Genomic DNA, 17,121 nt, shown 5'->3' on the forward strand with positions numbered 1-17,121 from the left:
GATGCTAACTGCATTTCCAGGAAATCCCCCGCATTTCCCCGGCAGCCCGTACTAGGAGACACTAGAGCAACCCATGCGGAGGGCTCCTAGGTGATCCCAGGCGCTGCAGACATTAGACGGAACCTCCCCAAACTGAGAATACCGGATCACGGACGAATGTTTGTGGGGGAGGTTTGGGGCTGCACTCCACGCAGCTGCCTGGTGTCACAGGTGTTGCCTGGCTGGAGGAATTCCGCTAATTACTTCCCCTGTCCAGGGGAAGGCACTAGATGCTACCTGCATTTCCAGGAAATCCCCCGCATTTCCCCGGCAGCCCGTACTACAGACACTCGAGCAACACACGCGGAGGGCTCCTAGGTGATCCCAGGCCCTGCAGACAGTAGACGGAACTTCCTCACACTGAGAATTCCGGATCACGGCCGAGTGTGTGGGGGAGGTTTGGGGCTGCACCCCACGCAGCTGCCTGGTATCACAGGTGTTGCCTGGCAGGGGGAATTCCGCTAATCACCTCCCCTGTCCAGGGGGAGGCACTAGAAGCTACCTGAATTTCCAGCGCAACCCTCGACTTTCCCAGGCATCACGCACTAAGAGACACTAGGGGAAGACACGCCGAGGGCTCCTAGGAGATCCCAGGCGCTGCAGACTGAAGACGGAACCTCCCCACACTCAGAAATCCGGAACACGCCCTAGTGCTTGGGGGAGGTTTGGGGCCGCCCTCCACGAAGCTGCCAGGTGTCATAGGTGTTGCATGGCAGGGGGAAGTCTTCTAATTTTCTCCTCTGTACAGGGGGAGGCACTAGATGCTACCTGCATTTCCAGGCGATCCACCGCTTTTCCCCTGCAGCCCGCATTAGGAGACACTCGGTGAAGACACGCGGAAGGCTCCTAGGAGATCCCAGTCGCTGCAGACAGAAGACGGAGACTCCCCACACTCAGAATTCCGGATCACGTACGAGTGTGTGGGGGAGGTTTGGGGCCACCCTCCACGAAATTGTCTGGTGTCACAGGTGTTGCATTGCAGGGGGTATTACGCTAAATACCTCCCCTGTCCAGGGGAAGGCACGAGATGCTACCTGCATTTCCAGCATAACTCCCGCTTTTCCCGGCAGCACGCACTAGTAGATACTCGGGGAAAACAGGCGGAGGGCTCCTAGGAGATCCCAGTCGCTGCAGACAGAAGACGAAACCTCCCCACACTCAGAATTCTGGAACACGGCCGCGTGTGTGGGGGTGGTTTTGGGCCGCCCTCCACGCAGCTGCCTGGTGTCATAGGTGTTGCCTGGCAGGGGGAAGTCCGCTAATTACCTCCCCTGTCCAGGGGAAGGCACTAGATGCTACCTGCATTTCCAGCCTAACCCCTGCAATTCCCCGGCAGCACGCACTAGTAGATACTCGGGGAAGACGGGCGGAGGGCTCCTAGGAGATCCCAGTCGCTGCAGACAGAAGACGGAACCTCCCCACACTCAGAATTCTGGAACACGGCCGTGTGTGTGGGGGTGGTTTTGGGCCGCCCTCCACGCAGCTGCCTGGTGTCACAGGTGTTGCCTGGCAGGGGGAAGTCCGCTAATTACCTCCCCTGTCCAGGGGGAGGCACTAGAAGCTACCTGAATTTCCAGCCCAACCCCCGATTTTCCCAGGCATCCCGCACTTAGAGACACTAGGGGAAGACACTCCGTGGGCTCCTAGGTGATCACAGGCACTGCAGAGATATAACGGATCCTCCCCACACTCCGAATCCCAGACCACGGCCGATTGTGTGGGGGAGTTTTGGGGCCGCCCACCACGCAGCTGCCTGATTTCACATGTGTTGCCTGGCAGGGGGAATTCCACTAATTACCTCCCCATTCCAGGGGGAGGCACTAGATGCTACCTGCATTTCCAGCCGAAACCCCGCATTCCCCGGCAGCTCGCAGTAGTAGACAATCAGGTAAGACAAACGGAGGGCTCCTAGGAGATCCCAGGCACTGCAGACAGAAGACGGAACATCCCCACACTCAGAATTCCGGAACATGGCCGAGTGTGTGGGTGAGGTTTGGGGCCGGCCTCCACCAAGGTGCCTCGTGTCACAGCTGTTGCCTGGCAGTGGGAATTCGGCTAATTACCTTCCCTGTCCAGGAGGAGGCACTAGATGCTACCTGCATTTCCAACACAACCCCCGCATTTCCATTGAAGCCCGCAATAGGAGACACTCGGGGAATACACGCGGATGGCTCCTAGGAGATATCAGGCACTGCAGACATAAGACGGAACCTCCCCACACTCAGAATACCGGATCACGGCCAAGTGTGTGGGGGAGGTTTGGGGCCGCCCTCCACGCAGCTGCATGGTGTCACAGGTGTTGCCCGGCAAGGGGTATTCAGCTAATTACCTCCCCTGTCCAGGGGGAGGCACTAGATTCTACCTGCATTTCCAGCAAATCCCCCGCATTTACCCGGCAACCCGCACTAGGAGACACTCGGGCAATACACGCGGTGGTCTCCTAGGAGATCCCAGGCGCTGCAGACAGAAGACGGAACCTCCCCACACTCAGAATTCCGGAAAAAGGCTGAGTGTGTGGGGGAGGTTAGGGCCGCCCTCCACGCAGCTGCATGGTGTCACAGGTGTTGCCCGGCAAGGGGTATTCAGCTAATTACCTCCCCTGTCCAGGGGGAGGCACTAGATGCTAACTGCATTTCCAGGAAATCCCCCGCATTTCCCCGGCAGCCCGTACTAGGAGACACTAGAGCAACCCATGCGGAGGGCTCCTAGGTGATCCCAGGCGCTGCAGACATTAGACGGAACCTCCCCAAACTGAGAATACCGGATCACGGACGAATGTTTGTGGGGGAGGTTTGGGGCTGCACTCCACGCAGCTGCCTGGTGTCACAGGTGTTGCCTGGCTGGAGGAATTCCGCTAATTACTTCCCCTGTCCAGGGGAAGGCACTAGATGCTACCTGCATTTCCAGGAAATCCCCCGCATTTCCCCGGCAGCCCGTACTACAGACACTCGAGCAACACACGCGGAGGGCTCCTAGGTGATCCCAGGCCCTGCAGACAGTAGACGGAACCTCCCCACACTGAGAATTCCGGATCACGGCCGAGTGTGTGGGGGAGGTTTGGGGCTGCACCCCACGCAGCTGCCTGGTATCACAGGTGTTGCCTGGCAGGGGGAATTCCGCTAATCACCTCCCCTGTCCAGGGGGAGGCACTAGAAGCTACCTGAATTTCCAGCGCAACCCTCGACTTTCCCAGGCATCACGCACTAAGAGACACTAGGGGAAGACACGCCGAGGGCTCCTAGGAGATCCCAGGCGCTGCAGACTGAAGACGGAACCTCCCCACACTCAGAAATCCGGAACACGCCCTAGTGCTTGGGGGAGGTTTGGGGCCGCCCTCCACGAAGCTGCCAGGTGTCATAGGTGTTGCATGGCAGGGGGAAGTCTTCTAATTTTCTCCTCTGTACAGGGGGAGGCACTAGATGCTACCTGCATTTCCAGGCGATCCACCGCTTTTCCCCTGCAGCCCGCATTAGGAGACACTCGGTGAAGACACGCGGAAGGCTCCTAGGAGATCCCAGTCGCTGCAGACAGAAGACGGAGACTCCCCACACTCAGAATTCCGGATCACGTACGAGTGTGTGGGGGAGGTTTGGGGCCACCCTCCACGAAATTGTCTGGTGTCACAGGTGTTGCATTGCAGGGGGTATTACGCTAAATACCTCCCCTGTCCAGGGGAAGGCACGAGATGCTACCTGCATTTCCAGCATAACTCCCGCTTTTCCCGGCAGCACGCACTAGTAGATACTCGGGGAAAACAGGCGGAGGGCTCCTAGGAGATCCCAGTCGCTGCAGACAGAAGACGAAACCTCCCCACACTCAGAATTCTGGAACACGGCCGCGTGTGTGGGGGTGGTTTTGGGCCGCCCTCCACGCAGCTGCCTGGTGTCACAGGTGTTGCCTGGCAGGGGGAAGTCCGCTAATTACCTCCCCTGTCCAGGGGAAGGCACTAGATGCTACCTGCATTTCCAGCCTAACCCCTGCAATTCCCCGGCAGCACGCACTAGTAGATACTCGGGGAAGACGGGCGGAGGGCTCCTAGGAGATCCCAGTCGCTGCAGACAGAAGACGGAACCTCCCCACACTCAGAATTCTGGAACACGGCCGTGTGTGTGGGGGTGGTTTTGGGCCGCCCTCCACGCAGCTGCCTGGTGTCACAGGTGTTGCCTGGCAGGGGGAAGTCCGCTAATTACCTCCCCTGTCCAGGGGGAGGCACTAGAAGCTACCTGAATTTCCAGCCCAACCCCCGACTTTCCCAGGCATCCCGCACTTAGAGACACTAGGGGAAGACACTCCGTGGGCTCCTAGGTGATCACAGGCACTGCAGAGATATAACGGATCCTCCCCACACTCCGAATCCCGGACCACGGCCGATTGTGTGGGGGAGTTTTGGGGCCGCCCACCACGCAGCTGCCTGATTTCACATGTGTTGCCTGGCAGGGGGAATTCCACTAATTACCTCCCCATTCCAGGGGGAGGCACTAGATGCTACCTGCATTTCCAGCCGAAACCCCGCATTCCCCGGCAGCTCGCAGTAGTAGACAATCGGGTAAGACAAACGGAGGGCTCCTAGGAGATCCCAGGCACTGCAGACAGAAGACGGAACATCCCCACACTCAGAATTCCGGAACATGGCCGAGTGTGTGGGTGAGGTTTGGGGCCGGCCTCCACCAAGGTGCTTCGTGTCACAGCTGTTGCCTGGCAGTGGGAATTCGGCTAATTACCTTCCCTGTCCAGGAGGAGGCACTAGATGCTACCTGCATTTCCAACACAACCCCCGCATTTCCATTGAAGCCCGCAATAGGAGACACTCGGGGAATACACGCGGATGGCTCCTAGGAGATATCAGGCACTGCAGACATAAGACGGAACCTCCCCACACTCAGAATACCGGATCACGGCCAAGTGTGTGGGGGAGGTTTGGGGCCGCCCTCCACGCAGCTGCATGGTGTCACAGGTGTTGCCCGGCAAGGGGTATTCAGCTAATTACCTCCCCTGTCCAGGGGGAGGCACTAGATTCTACCTGCATTTCCAGCAAATCCCCCGCATTTACCCGGCAACCCGCACTAGGAGACACTCGGGCAATACACGCGGTGGTCTCCTAGGAGATCCCAGGCGCTGCAGACAGAAGACGGAACCTCCCCACACTCAGAATTCCGGAAAAAGGCTGAGTGTGTGGGGGAGGTTAGGGCCGCCCTCCACGCAGCTGCATGGTGTCACAGGTGTTGCCCGGCAAGGGGTATTCAGCTAATACCTCCCCTGTCCAGGGGGAGGCACTAGATTCTACCTGCATTTCCAGCCCAACTCCCCGCCTTTCCCCAGCAGCCCGCAATAGGTGACACTCGGGGAAGTCAGCAGGAGTGCAACTAGGAGATCCCAGGCGCTGCAAACAAAGAGTGAACCTACCCCCACTAAGAATTCAGGATCACGAACGAGTGTGTGTGGGAGGTTTAGGGCCGCCGTCCACGCAGCTGCCAGGTTCACAGGTGTTGTCTGGCAGGGGGAAGTCCGCTAATTACCTCCCCTGTCCAGGGGAAGGCACTAGATGCTACCTGCATTTCCAGCCTAACTCCCGCTTTTCCCTGGCAGCACGCACTAGTAGATACTCGGGGAAGTCTTGCGGAGGGCTCCAAGGAGATCCCAGTCGCTGCAGACAGAAGACGGAACCTCCCACACTCAGAATACTGGAACACGGCCGCGTGTGTGAGGGAGGTTTGGGGCCGCCCTCCACGCAGCTGCCTGGTGTCACAGGTGTTGCCTGGAAGGGGGAAGTCCGCTAATTACCTCCCCTGTCCAGGGGGAGGCACTAGAAGCTACCTGAATTTCCATCCAAACCCCCGTCTTTCCCAGGCATCCCGCACTAAGGGACACTAGGGGAAGACACGCCGAGGGCTCCTAGGAGATCCCAGGCACTCTAGACTGAATACGGAACCTCCCCACACTCAGAAATCCGGAACACGCCCGAGTGTTTGGTTGAGGTTTGGGGCCGCCCTCCATGCAGCTGCCAGGTGTCATAGGTGTTGCATGGCAGGGGGAAGTCTTCTAATTTTCTCCTCTGTACAGGGGGAGGCACTAGATGCTACCTGCATTTCCAGGCGATCCACCGCTTTTCCCCTGCAGACCGCACTAGGAGACACTCGGTGAAGACACGCGGATGCTCCTAGGAGATCCCAGTCGCTGCAGACAGAAGACGGAGACTCCCCACACTCAGAATTCCGGATCACGTACGAGTGTGTGGGGGAGGTTTGAGGCCAACCTCCACGAAAATGTCTGGTGTCACAGGTGTTGCATTGCAGGGGGAATTACGCTAATTACCTCCCCTGTCCAGGGGAAGGCACGGGATGCTACCTGCATTTCCAGCATAACTCCCGTTTTCCCCGGCAGCACGCATTAGTAGATACTCGGGGAAGACTGGCGGAGGGCTCCTAGGAGATCCCAGTCGCTGCAGACAGAAGACGGATCCTCCCCACACACAGAATTCTGGAACACGGCCGCGTGTGTGGGGGTGGTTTTGGGCCGCCCTCCACGCAGCTGCCTGGTGTCACAGGTGTTGCCTGGCAGGGGGGAGTCCGCTAATTACCTCCCCTGTCCAGGGGAAGGCACTAGATGCTACCTGCATTTCCAGACTAACCCCCGCATTTCCCCAGCAGCCCGCAATAAGTGACACTCGGGGAAGTCAGGAGGAGGGCTAATAGATGATCCCAGGCGCTGCAGACAGAAGAGTGAACCTACCCATACTAAGAATTCAGGATCACGAACGTGTGTGTGTGGGAGGTTTAGGGCCGACCTCCACGCAGCTGCCTGGTGTCACAGGTGTTGCCTGGCAGGGGGAAGTCCGCTAATTACCTCCCCTGTCCAGGGGGAGGCACTAGAAGCTACCTGAATTTCCAGCCCATCCCCCGACTTTCCCAGGCATCCCGCACTAAGAGACACTAGGGGAAGACACGCCGTGGGCTCGTAGGTGATCAAAGGCACTGCAGAGAGAAAACGGATCCTCCCCACACTCCGAATCCCGGACCACGGCCGATTGTGTGGGGGAGTTTTGGGGCCGCCCACCACGCAGATGCCTGATGTCACATGTGTTGCCTGGCAGGGGGAAGTCCGCTAATTACCTCCCCTGTCCAGGAGGCGGCACTAGATGCTACCTGAATTTCCAGCCCAAACCCCGCATTCCCCGGCAGCTCGCCGTAGGAGACAATCGGGGAAGACAAGCGGAGGGCTCCTAGGAGATCCCAGGCACTGCAGACAGAAGACGGAACATCCCCACACTCAGAATTCCGGAACATGGCCGAGTGTGTGGGTGAGGTTTGGGGCCGGCTTCCACCAAGGTGCCTCGTGTCACAGCTGTTGCCTGGCAGTGGGAATTCGGCTAATTACCTTCCCCTGTCCAGGAGGAGGCACTAGAAGCTACCTGCATTTCCAGCCCAACTCCCGCCTTTCCCCAGCAGCCCGCAATAGGTGACACTCGGGGAAGTCAGCAGGAGTGCAACTAGGAGATCCCAGGCGCTGCAAACAAAAGAGTGAACCTACCCCCACTAAGAATTCAGGATCACGAACGAGTGTGTGTGGGAGGTTTAGGGCCGCCGTCCACGCAGCTGCCAGGTTTCACAGGTGTTGTCTGGCAGGGGGAAGTCCGCTAATTACCTCCCCTGTCCAGGGGAAGGCACTAGATGCTACCTGCATTTCCAGCCTAACTCCCGCTTTTCCCTGGCAGCACGCACTAGTAGATACTCGGGGAAGTCTTGCGGAGGGCTCCAAGGAGATCCCAGTCGCTGCAGACAGAAGACGGAACCTCCCCACACTCAGAATACTGGAACACGGCCGCGTGTGTGGGGGAGGTTTGGGGCCGCCCTCCACGCAGCTGCCTGGTGTCACAGGTGTTGCCTGGAAGGGGGAAGTCCGCTAATTACCTCCCCTGTCCAGGGGGAGGCACTAGAAGCTACCTGAATTTCCATCCCAACCCCCGTCTTTCCCAGGCATCCCGCACTAAGGGACACTAGGGGAAGACACGCCGAGGGCTCCTAGGAGATCCCAGGCACTCTAGACTGAATACGGAACCTCCCCACACTCAGAAATCCGGAACACGCCCGAGTGTTTGGTTGAGGTTTGGGGCCGCCCTCCATGCAGCTGCCAGGTGTCATAGGTGTTGCATGGCAGGGGGAAGTCTTCTAATTTTCTCTTCTGTACAGGGGGAGGCACTAGATGCTACCTGCATTTCCAGGAAATCCCCTGCATTTCCCCGGCAGCCCGTACTAGGAGACACTCGAGCAACACACGCGGAGGGCTCCTAGGTGATCCCAGGCGCTGCAGACAGTAGATGGAACCTCCCCACACTGAGAATTCCGGATCACGGCCGAGTGTGTGGGGGAGGTTTGGTGCTGCACCCCACGCAGCTGCCTGGTATCACAGGTGTTGCCTGGCAGGGGGAATTCGGCTAATTACCTTCCCTGTCCAGGGGAAGGCACGAGATGCTACCTGCCTTTCCAGCATAACTCCCGCATTTCCCCGGTAGCACGCACAATTAGATACTCGGGGAAGACAGGCAGAGGGCTCCTAGGAGATCCCAGTCGCTGCAGACAGAAGACGGAACCTCCCCACACTCAGTATTCTGGACCACGGCCGCGTGTGTGGGGGAGGTTTGGGGCTGCCCTCCACGCAGCTGCCTGTTGTCACAGGTGTTGCCTGGCAGGGGGAAGTCCGCTAATTACCTCCCATGTCCAGGGGGAGGCACTAGAATCTACCTGAATTTCCAGCCCAACCCCCGAATTTCCCAGGCATCCCGCACTAAGAGACACTAGGGGAGGACACGCCGTTGGCTCCTAGGTGATCACAGGCACTGCAGAGAGAAAACGGATCCTCCCCGCACTCCGAATCCCGGACCACGGCCGATTGTGTGGGGGAGTTTTGGGGCCGCCCACCACGCAGCTGCCTGATGTCACATGTGTTGCCTGGCAGGAGGAAGTCCGCTAATTACCTCCCCATTCCAGGGGGAGGCACTAGATGCTACCTGCATTTTCAGCCCAAACCCCGCATTCCCCGGAGCTCGCCGTAGGAGACAATCGGGGAAGACAAGCGAAGGGCTCCTAGGAGATCCCAGGCACTGCAGACAGAAGACGGAATATCCCCACACTCAGAATTCTGGAACATGGCCGAGTGTGTGGGTGAGGTTTGGGGCCGGCCTCCACCAAGGTGCCTCGTGTCACAGTTGTTGCCTGGCAGGGGAAGTCCGCTAATTACCTCCCCTGATCTGGGGGAGGCACTAGATGCTACTTGCATTTCCAGCCCAAACCCCGCCTTTCCCCAGCAGCCCGCAATAGGTGACACTCGGGGAAGTCAGGCGGAGGGCTACTAGGAGATCCCAGGCGCTGCAGACAGAAGAGTGAACCTACCCACACTAAGAATTCAGGATCACGAACGAATGTGTGTGGGAGGTTCAGGGCCGCCGTCCACGCAGCTGCCAGGTTTCACAGGTGTTGTCTGGCAGGGGGAAGTCCGCTAAATACCTCCCCTGTCCAGGAAGAGGCACTAGATGCTACCTGCATTTCCAGGAAATCCCCCGCATTTCCCCGGCAGCCCGTACTAGGAGACACTAGAGCAACCCATGCGGAGGGCTCCTAGGTGATCCCAGGCGCTGCAGACATTAGACGGAACCTCCCCAAACTCAGAATACCGGATCACGGACGAATGTTTGTGGGGGAGGTTTGGGGCTGCACCCCACGCAGCTGCCTGGTATCACAGGTGTTGCCTGGCAGGGGGAATTCCGCTAATCACCTCCCCTGTCCAGGGGGAGGCACTAGAAGCTACCTGAATTTCCAGCGCAACCCTTGACTTTCCCAGGCATCACGCACTAAGAGACACTAGGGGAAGACACGCCGAGGGCTCCTAGGAGATCCCAGGCGCTGCAGACTGAAGACGGAACCTCCCCACACTCAGAAATCCGGAACACGCCCTAGTGCTTGGGGGAGGTTTGGGGCCGCCCTCCACGAAGCTGCCAGGTGTCATAGGTGTTGCATGGCAGGGGGAAGTCTTCTAATTTTCTCCTCTGTACAGGGGGAGGCACTAGATGCTACCTGCATTTCCAGGCGATCCACCGCTTTTCCCCTGCAGCCCGCATTAGGAGACACTCGGTGAAGACACGCGGAAGGCTCCTAGGAGATCCCAGTCGCTGCAGACAGAAGACGGAGACTCCCCACACTCAGAATTCCGGATCACGTACGAGTGTGTGGGGGAGGTTTGGGGCCACCCTCCACGAAATTGTCTGGTGTCACAGGTGTTGCATTGCAGGGGGTATTACGCTAAATACCTCCCCTGTCCAGGGGAAGGCACGAGATGCTACCTGCATTTCCAGCATAACTCCCGCTTTTCCCGGCAGCACGCACTAGTAGATACTCGGGGAAAACAGGCGGAGGGCTCCTAGGAGATCCCAGTCGCTGCAGACAGAAGACGAAACCTCCCCACACTCAGAATTCTGGAACACGGCCGCGTGTGTGGGGGTGGTTTTGGGCCGCCCTCCACGCAGCTGCCTGGTGTCACAGGTGTTGCCTGGCAGGGGGAAGTCCGCTAATTACCTCCCCTGTCCAGGGGAAGGCACTAGATGCTACCTGCATTTCCAGCCTAACCCCTGCAATTCCCCGGCAGCACGCACTAGTAGATACTCGGGGAAGACGGGCGGAGGGCTCCTAGGAGATCCCAGTCGCTGCAGACAGAAGACGGAACCTCCCCACACTCAGAATTCTGGAACACGGCCGTGTGTGTGGGGGTGGTTTTGGGCCGCCCTCCACGCAGCTGCCTGGTGTCACAGGTGTTGCCTGGCAGGGGGAAGTCCGCTAATTACCTCCCCTGTCCAGGGGGAGGCACTAGAAGCTACCTGAATTTCCAGCCCAACCCCCGACTTTCCCAGGCATCCCGCACTTAGAGACACTAGGGGAAGACACTCCGTGGGCTCCTAGGTGATCACAGGCACTGCAGAGATATAACGGATCCTCCCCACACTCCGAATCCCGGACCACGGCCGATTGTGTGGGGGGAGTTTTGGGGCCGCCCACCACGCAGCTGCCTGATTTCACATGTGTTGCCTGGCAGGGGGAATTCCACTAATTACCTCCCCATTCCAGGGGGAGGCACTAGATGCTACCTGCATTTCCAGCCGAAACCCCGCATTCCCCGGCAGCTCGCAGTAGTAGACAATCGGGTAAGACAAACGGAGGGCTCCTAGGAGATCCCAGGCACTGCAGACAGAAGACGGAACATCCCCACACTCAGAATTCCGGAACATGGCCGAGTGTGTGGGTGAGGTTTGGGGCCGGCCTCCACCAAGGTGCCTCGTGTCACAGCTGTTGCCTGGCAGTGGGAATTCGGCTAATTACCTTCCCTGTCCAGGAGGAGGCACTAGATGCTACCTGCATTTCCAACACAACCCCCGCATTTCCATTGAAGCCCGCAATAGGAGACACTCGGGGAATACACGCGGATGGCTCCTAGGAGATATCAGGCACTGCAGACATAAGACGGAACCTCCCCACACTCAGAATACCGGATCACGGCCAAGTGTGTGGGGGAGGTTTGGGGCCGCCCTCCACGCAGCTGCATGGTGTCACAGGTGTTGCCCGGCAAGGGGTATTCAGCTAAATACCTCCCCTGTCCAGGGGGAGGCACTAGATTCTACCTGCATTTCCAGCAAATCCCCCGCATTTACCCGGCAACCCGCACTAGGAGACACTCGGGCAATACACGCGGTGTTCTCCTAGGAGATCCCAGGCGCTGCAGACAGAAGACGGAACCTCCCCACACTCAGAATTCCGGAAAAAGGCTGAGTGTGTGGGGGAGGTTAGGGCCGCCCTCCACGCAGCTGCATGGTGTCACAGGTGTTGCCCGGCAAGGGGTATTCAGCTAATTACCTCCCCTGTCCAGGGGGAGGCACTAGATGCTAACTGCATTTCCAGGAAATCCCCCGCATTTCCCCGGCAGCCCGTACTAGGAGACACTAGAGCAACCCATGCGGAGGGCTCCTAGGTGATCCCAGGCGCTGCAGACATTAGACGGAACCTCCCCAACTGAGAATACCGGATCACGGACGAATGTTTGTGGGGGAGGTTTGGGGCTGCACTCCACGCAGCTGCCTGGTGTCACAGGTGTTGCCTGGCTGGAGGAATTCCGCTAATTACTTCCCCTGTCCAGGGGAAGGCACTAGATGCTACCTGCATTTCCAGGAAATCCCCCGCATTCCCCGGCAGCCCGTACTACAGACACTCGAGCAACACACGCGGAGGGCTCCTAGGTGATCCCAGGCCCTGCAGACAGTAGACGGAACTTCCTCACACTGAGAATTCCGGATCACGGCCGAGTGTGTGGGGGAGGTTTGGGGCTGCACCCCACGCAGCTGCCTGGTATCACAGGTGTTGCCTGGCAGGGGGAATTCCGCTAATCACCTCCCCTGTCCAGGGGGAGGCACTAGAAGCTACCTGAATTTCCAGCGCAACCCTCGACTTTCCCAGGCATCACGCACTAAGAGACACTAGGGGAAGACACGCCGAGGGCTCCTAGGAGATCCCAGGCGCTGCAGACTGAAGACGGAACCTCCCCACACTCAGAAATCCGGAACACGCCCTAGTGCTTGGGGGAGGTTTGGGGCCGCCCTCCACGAAGCTGCCAGGTGTCATAGGTGTTGCATGGCAGGGGGAAGTCTTCTAATTTTCTCCTCTGTACAGGGGGAGGCACTAGATGCTACCTGCATTTCCAGGCGATCCACCGCTTTTCCCCTGCAGCCCGCATTAGGAGACACTCGGTGAAGACACGCGGAAGGCTCCTAGGAGATCCCAGTCGCTGCAGACAGAAGATGGAGACTCCCCACACTCAGAATTCCGGATCACGTACGAGTGTGTGGGGGAGGTTTGGGGCCACCCTCCACGAAATTGTCTGGTGTCACAGGTGTTGCATTGCAGGGGGTATTACGCTAAATACCTCCCCTGTCCAGGGGAAGGCACGAGATGCTACCTGCATTTCCAGCATAACTCCCGCTTTTCCCGGCAGCACGCACTAGTAGATACTCGGGGAAAACAGGCGGAGGGCTCCTAGGAGATCCCAGTCGCTGCAGACAGAAGACGAAACCTCCCCACACTCAGAATTCTGGAACACGGCCGCGTGTGTGGGGGTGGTTTTGGGCCGCCCTCCACGCAGCTGCCTGGTGTCACAGGTGTTGCCTGGCAGGGGAAGTCCGCTAATTACCTCCCCTGTCCAGGGGAAGGCACTAGATGCTACCTGCATTTCCAGCCTAACCCCTGCAATTCCCCGGCAGCACGCACTAGTAGATACTCGGGGAAGACGGGCGGAGGGCTCCTAGGAGATCCCAGTCGCTGCAGACAGAAGACGGAACCTCCCCACACTCAGAATTCTGGAACACGGCCGTGTGTGTGGGGGTGGTTTTGGGCCGCCCTCCACGCAGCTGCCTGGTGTCACAGGTGTTGCCTGGCAGGGGGAAGTCCGCTAATTACCTCCCCTGTCCAGGGGGAGGCACTAGAAGCTACCTGAATTTCCAGCCCAACCCCCGACTTTCCCAGGCATCCCGCACTTAGAGACACTAGGGGAAGACACTCCGTGGGCTCCTAGGTGATCACAGGCACTGCAGAGATATAACGGATCCTCCCCACACTCCGAATCCCGGACCACGGCCGATTGTGTGGGGGAGTTTTGGGGCCGCCCACCACGCAGCTGCCTGATTTCACATGTGTTGCCTGGCAGGGGGAATTCCACTAATTACCTCCCCATTCCAGGGGGAGGCACTAGATGCTACCTGCATTTCCAGCCGAAACCCCGCATTCCCCGGCAGCTCGCAGTAGTAGACAATCGGGTAAGACAAACGGAGGGCTCCTAGGAGATCCCAGGCACTGCAGACAGAAGACGGAACATCCCCACACTCAGAATTCCGGAACATGGCCGAGTGTGTGGGTGAGGTTTGGGGCCGGCCTCCACCAAGGTGCCTCGTGTCACAGCTGTTGCCTGGCAGTGGGAATTCGGCTAATTACCTTCCCTGTCCAGGAGGAGGCACTAGATGCTACCTGCATTTCCAACACAACCCCCGCATTTCCATTGAAGCCCGCAATAGGAGACACTCGGGGAATACACGCGGATGGCTCCTAGGAGATATCAGGCACTGCAGACATAAGACGGAACCTCCCCACACTCAGAATACCGGATCACGGCCAAGTGTGTGGGGGAGGTTTGGGGCCGCCCTCCACGCAGCTGCATGGTGTCACAGGTGTTGCCCGGCAAGGGGTATTCAGCTAAATACCTCCCCTGTCCAGGGGGAGGCACTAGATTCTACCTGCATTTCCAGCAAATCCCCCGCATTTACCCGGCAACCCGCACTAGGAGACACTCGGGCAATACACGCGGTGTTCTCCTAGGAGATCCCAGGCGCTGCAGACAGAAGACGGAACCTCCCCACACTCAGAATTCCGGAAAAAGGCTGAGTGTGTGGGGGAGGTTAGGGCCGCCCTCCACGCAGCTGCATGGTGTCACAGGTGTTGCCCGGCAAGGGGTATTCAGCTAATTACCTCCCCTGTCCAGGGGGAGGCACTAGATGCTAACTGCATTTCCAGGAAATCCCCCCGCATTTCCCCGGCAGCCCGTACTAGGAGACACTAGAGCAACCCATGCGGAGGGCTCCTAGGTGATCCCAGGCGCTGCAGACATTAGACGGAACCTCCCCAAACTGAGAATACCGGATCACGGACGAATGTTTGTGGGGGAGGTTTGGGGCTGCACTCCACGCAGCTGCCTGGTGTCACAGGTGTTGCCTGGCTGGAGGAATTCCGCTAATTACTTCCCCTGTCCAGGGGAAGGCACTAGATGCTACCTGCATTTCCAGGAAATCCCCCGCATTCCCCGGCAGCCCGTACTACAGACACTCGAGCAACACACGCGGAGGGCTCCTAGGTGATCCCAGGCCCTGCAGACAGTAGACGGAACTTCCTCACACTGAGAATTCCGGATCACGGCCGAGTGTGTGGGGGAGGTTTGGGGCTGCACCCCACGCAGCTGCCTGGTATCACAGGTGTTGCCTGGCAGGGGGAATTCCGCTAATCACCTCCCCTGTCCAGGGGGAGGCACTAGAAGCTACCTGAATTTCCAGCGCAACCCTCGACTTTCCCAGGCATCACGCACTAAGAGACACTAGGGGAAGACACGCCGAGGGCTCCTAGGAGATCCCAGGCGCTGCAGACTGAAGACGGAACCTCCCCACACTCAGAAATCCGGAACACGCCCTAGTGCTTGGGGGAGGTTTGGGGCCGCCCTCCACGAAGCTGCCAGGTGTCATAGGTGTTGCATGGCAGGGGGAAGTCTTCTAATTTTCTCCTCTGTACAGGGGGAGGCACTAGATGCTACCTGCATTTCCAGGCGATCCACCGCTTTTCCCCCTGCAGCCCGCATTAGGAGGACACTCGGTGAAGACACGCGGAAGGCTCCTAGGAGATCCCCAGTCGCTGCAGACAGAAGACGGAGACTCCCACACTCAGAATTCCGGATCACGTACGAGTGTGTGGGGGAGGTTTGGGGCCACCCTCCACGAAATTGTCTGGTGTCACAGGTGTGCATTGCAGGGGGTATTACGCTAAATACCTCCCCTTGTCCAGGGGAAGGCACGAGATGCTACCTGCATTTCCAGCAATAACTCCCGCTTTTCCCGGCAGCACGCACTAGTAGATACTCGGGAAAACAGGCGGAGGGCTCCTAGGAGATCCCAGTCGCTGCAGACAGAAGACGAAACCTCCCCACACTCAGAATTCTGGAACACGGCCGCGTGTGTGGGGGTGGTTTTGGGCCGCCCTCCACGCAGCTGCCTGGTGTCATAGGTGTTGCCTGGCAGGGGGAAGTCCGCTAATTACCTCCCCTGTCCAGGGGAAGGCACTAGATGCTACCTGCATTTCCAGCCTAACCCTGCAATTCCCCGGCAGCACGCACTAGTAGATACTCGGGGAAGACGGGCGGAGGGCTCCTAGGAGATCCCAGTCGCTGCAGACAGAAGACGGAACCTCCCCACACTCAGAATTCTGGAACACGGCCGTGTGTGTGGGGGTGGTTTTGGGCCGCCCTCCACGCAGCTGCCTGGTGTCACAGGTGTTGCCTGGCGGGGGAAGTCCGCTAATTACCTCCCTGTCCAGGGGGAGGCACTAGAAGCTACCTGAATTTCCAGCCCAACCCCCGATTTCCCAGGCATCCCGCACTTAGAGACACTAGGGGAAGACACTCCGTGGGCTCCTAGGTGATCACAGGCACTGCAGAGATATAACGGATCCTCCCCACACTCCGAATCCCAGACCACGGCCGATTGTGTGGGGGAGTTTTGGGGCCGCCCACCACGCAGCTGCCTGATTTCACATGTGTTGCCTGGCAGGGGGAATTCCACTAATTACCTCCCCATTCCAGGGGGAGGCACTAGATGCTACCTGCATTTCCAGCCGAAACCCCGCATTCCCCGGCAGCTCGCAGTAGTAGACAATCAGGTAAGACAAACGGAGGGCTCCTAGGAGATCCCAGGCACTGCAGACAGAAGACGGAACATCCCCACACTCAGAATTCCGGAACATGGCCGAGTGTGTGGGTGAGGTTTGGGGCCGGCCTCCACCAAGGTGCCTCGTGTCACAGCTGTTGCCTGGCAGTGGGAATTCGGCTAATTACTTCCCTGTCCAGGAGGAGGCACTAGATGCTACCTGCATTTCCAACACAACCCCGCATTTCCATTGAAGCCCGCAATAGGAGACACTCGGGGAATACACGCGGATGGCTCCTAGGAGATATCAGGCACTGCAGACAAGACGGAACCTCCCACACTCAGAATACCGGATCACGGCCAAGGTGTGGGGGAGGTTTGGGGCCGCCCTCCACGCAGCTGCATGGTGTCACAGGTGTTGCCCGGCAAGGGTATTCAGCTAATTACCTCCCCTGTCCAGGGGGGGCACTAGATTCTACCTGCATTTCCAGCAAATCCCCCGCATTTACCCGGCAACCCGCACTAGGAGGACACTCGGGCAATACACGCGGTGGTCTCCTAGGAGATCCCAGGCGCTGCAGACAGAAGACGGAACC

The sequence above is a fragment of the Camelus ferus genome, chromosome 36 (assembly GCF_009834535.1).
Source record: "Camelus ferus isolate YT-003-E chromosome 36, BCGSAC_Cfer_1.0, whole genome shotgun sequence".
NCBI lineage: Eukaryota > Metazoa > Chordata > Mammalia > Artiodactyla > Camelidae > Camelus > Camelus ferus.